Raw genomic sequence first — 4,157 nt, forward strand, 5'->3', positions numbered from 1 at the left:
AATGTTTGACTCAGTGAAAGGAATCTGGGCTGCAGTTTGATGGTATAGTCTATGTTTTATCATCTCGTTCAGCACAAGAGGAGCTGATTGAAAGATGTTTTTTAATTTTGCAATGGAAACTCAATATGTTGATTAATAATGTCGGTATAAATATGAGGATTTCTCATTTCTTATGTCTACCAATGTTGAATCAACTTATCATATGTTTTCGAGCCCCTTACACTATTATGGAGGATGAGAAGTCGTATAAGTTGCGGTTCGACATGCTTGGGCTGAGCAAAGAAGAGGTCAAGGTGGGCATCGAGGATGGAACCCTCGTCATCAAAGGAGAACAGAGCGAGGAGTTGCAGAAGGACAATTGGATCTCCAAGAGCCAAGGCAGCTACATTACTTGTATCATTTTGCCCGACAATGTCCGTATGGAGGAGACGAAGGCATATATGAAGAATGCAGTTCTGCAAGTGTTCATGTCGAAGGTCGAGGAAGCTAAAAGCCAGAACCTTATCAATATGAAGGTTGAATAAATTTTGGAAGATTTGTCTTCGGGATCATTAGAGTTTATGATGGATCCTAATGTTGAAATTCAAGGAGATGTGGCATCTTTGGAGAACGCATGCCTACTGTTTGATAAAATGTATACACCAGAAATGTTCTTATGGAATGTTAATTCAATTATATTTCCATGTGCATGGCTATATCGGCAAGGCGTTTTGACCCCTTGGAGCCGTAACAGGAGACCTGTATTACAAGGTGACAGTTGGTGGCGGGGTCGTGCTGAGGCGTATCTGAAATTTGTTAATCTACCTCCTGACACCCTGCGAAAAGGACGTGTCTATCAAGCGAAAAGGGAAGCTGCATATTTTGCTGTAGTGTGGCGCCATTTGCCGTGTGGGGTTATTTCTGTTAAAGGAACTGAAACTCCCGAAAATTTTGTGACAGATGTTCTCTGTAGGGAATATGCGCTGTCAAAGACAGATTTGGATAGATTGCTTAATAATGATATCCTAGATGATAATGTAAAGCAACGCGTTGCCATAACTTTCCCGCATTTTGGGCAGCTCGAGATCCATCAGGTGTTTGGTCGCCTTACCAATTTAGCCAAAGGGTTCCAGGTCTTGATGATATTTCATTAAAGATAATTCATGGTGGAGTTTGTTACGCCGATGTTGTATGGGCCAGGAATGAACATGATGATTCAGAGTATCCATTGGTGCCAGGGCATGAAATGGTTGGAATTGTGAAAGTGAAATTGTCAGACAAGAAACTAGCAATGCGAGTCATGTTTCAGAGATCCATCTTCAAGCATCAGCTGATAGACACCTTATCTTAATTCCAGAAACTGATGCATTCTGTAAAGTAGCGCAGGGGATAACTTTTGTAAAGGATTCTATGACAGTATCGAATGAAACTTCTAAAGAAAATCACCGGGGATATAAGGAAGCGTTTGCTTCTCATAAGCATGCTTTGGGGCATGGCAAACATGATATTGAAGTTTGTAATGGCGCTGAGGTTCTAAAAGATGGCATTGTTTCTGACTCACCTTGTAACACTACCGACAGTGAACCAAATGATTGATGCGTTTTTTTTTTCCCAGTTGAAGGATTTCGCAGTGTTAATGCGACTATGGCTGTCAATGATAATTTCTGCCATAATGATGAACCTGATTTAAAAGATGAAAGCCTGGGCATGGTTGAAGAACCCATGGCAATTGATGAGAGCGCTTGCAATGTGAAAGACACTGTAGCAATTACTCAGGGTGCGTGTATGGTTGATTGTCATGTGGCCGTTGAACAGAGTGTTTGCAAGATGGATGCTTTTGCAGCTGTTGATGCATACACCAACAGTGGGAAGTCTAAAGGTCGAGGAGGCCGAAGATTCAATCAAGAAATTGGAGAATTAAGTCAGGCGATTTCCTAAAGAAATGGTCACAATAATGGCGTAATTGAACTCCATGACATTGAACAATTGAGTAAAATGGTCATGAAAGTGTTAAAGACACCCACTCCAGATTTTCTGAAAGAAGCTGAAAGGTACTTAGAAAAACAAAAACGTTATCTTAATCTAAGTCTGCAGGCAGTTTCTAGAAAGAGAGAAACATTTGAAGCTGAAGGGACCAGCATCGAAATTTCATTAGAAGAGCAGAGTAAGCCGTTCACCTTTTTGTTGGATAGATCTACTTACTCTATCTCTACCAATAAGTATCATGATAGGAGTCAGATTTGGAAGTATTATGTTTGGATTTCAAAATTGAAGTGGCATGTTCACAAAATCAGCCTATCAAGAGTCTTAACAAAGAGCCTAGTGGAAAACGCTTTATGTTCAGCAATTTCTCTCAGCAAACTTGAAGAGGTTGATATTGATGTATTTCGAAGTTTAGCACCTGTGAAACAGCCAGGCTTGCCCAATGGAGAATAGAAAATCTGGCTTTTTCTATTTCCTACAGGATGTCTGATCTTTTCAAGATAAGGATGTGGAATTGGCACATTTTAATAGAAGGAAGTAGGTTATCATATGTACAATGTTTTCCAGAACTTTCAAAGCGGTTGAAGGAGCAACCTCCAATAGCATCATTTATAGTTCAAATTCAGACCTTGGAAGGAAATCATCAGATTTTTAACACATCCAAAAGTAATTGATAAGGTGGTAAAAAACAGTGAGGATTTTGTTTGGCAGGTGGAATTGCCATTCTATGGAAAAATGATCATTGATGTGGAGCTTCCAATTATTGTCAAACATTGCTTTAGAGGTGGTATGAAGGACTTCTGAAATAAAATATCCAGTAGTATGGAGGGGTATACAAGGACTTGGGTTGCTTAAATGCCCACCTTTTAGCTGTTTGCAGAGGTGGACTCCATTCAGACTTCTTGTTAAGAGCACACAGGAATTCTCAAGATTCTCAAGCAAATCATTTACCAACTACAAATTCATTTGCTACGGAACAAATAGAGGTTATTAACAGCAGTTTCGTAGCGCGCTACGAAACTGCTGTAGATGACTGTTTTATGATAAAAAATGAAATTGATGCTGAGGTCAGCTAATTTTGAATGAAATGTTTTCAGAGCATAAAGGTGACTATTCAAAACTATCATAACTGTTCAGAAAATGACAGATGTGCCTTGCAAAAAGATGAAATGTTTTGTTTCCAGCCAAAGTCTCGTTAAAGACACTTATGACCGAATTATTAGGGTTTTGGTTTTAGTCTTCAGTGATCCGGTTTGTACACCTGTTCAGCTCATAAGGCTTCCAGCTCATTTGAAAGGTGTGGTAATATGCGTTACTTGGGGTTATTAAAAGAGCTGAGACATGTCGCTGAACTTTCGGAGAATGTTGGGAGACAGAGACCGTTGAAATAGGAGCATATCTTTTGGTCAATTAATGAGCCATCAGCGCTTTCAAGCATCCAAAGTCAGCATTCATTGCATCTGTAGTTCAGTCATCTCAACCCAAGCAGCAAAAGGACATGTGTCAAGAGCCAGAACATCATCATGCTACGAGGAGCAAAGATTGTGGATTTTGATTAAATGAAAACTATTTGTAATTTCAGTTTAGCCATTATGTAATTAATAAGTTAGTTATGCACTAGATAGGGATAGTCAATAGCCACCTTCGAGGCTCCCCTCATGCTGGAGGAGGAAGCTCGAGGTGATGGAGTTTGCTTGCCTATATATGGATCAAGATTAGGATGTAGAGGTGGTTGGACATTTTATACAAAAACAGAGTTGTTTTGGGCCATTGTAAGACTTGTGATAGTAATAGTAAAACAGTATTGATTTCTTCTCAAGATTCTCAATGGATTATTGTGGTCAAATATAAGGATGGTGTTTTATATTTTATGTTCTTTTACAGCCTTGTTGTAACACAATCACTCAGAATTCATAATCTTATGCTCTGACTTCCTGTGTGTTTGGCAAGCTGTGGTTTTGATGGAGTATGTTTGACACTTAATGCAAAGAGCCTTGACTTCCATGAAATGATTATGTTTTTCTTGTTTACTTAGTGTATGAGACTCCATAGCCCAATGAGAACCAGTTTGACATGTATCCAACCAGCTTTTGCTTTCATGAATAAGTAAAGAGTTAGCCATCTGTTGTAGTGAAGGATTTTTTATCAAGAGTTTGTGAGAGAGCCCTCTCTGATCAAAGAGGCTAATCTTTGAT

The 4,157-nt window shown here is 39.2% G+C and overlaps 1 pseudogene; it reads left to right on the forward strand.

The window, feature by feature from the left end:
* Positions 1-227: 227 nt before the first annotated feature.
* On the forward strand, positions 228-524 carry LOC149253587 (heat shock protein 21, chloroplastic pseudogene; annotated as a pseudogene).
* Positions 525-4,157: the final 3,633 nt, after the last annotated feature.

The sequence above is a fragment of the Pinus tabuliformis genome, chromosome 7, assembly GCF_031772625.1.
Source record: "Pinus tabuliformis cultivar Carrire ecotype Pingquan chromosome 7, CPIR1, whole genome shotgun sequence".
Lineage (NCBI taxonomy): Eukaryota > Viridiplantae > Streptophyta > Pinopsida > Pinales > Pinaceae > Pinus > Pinus tabuliformis.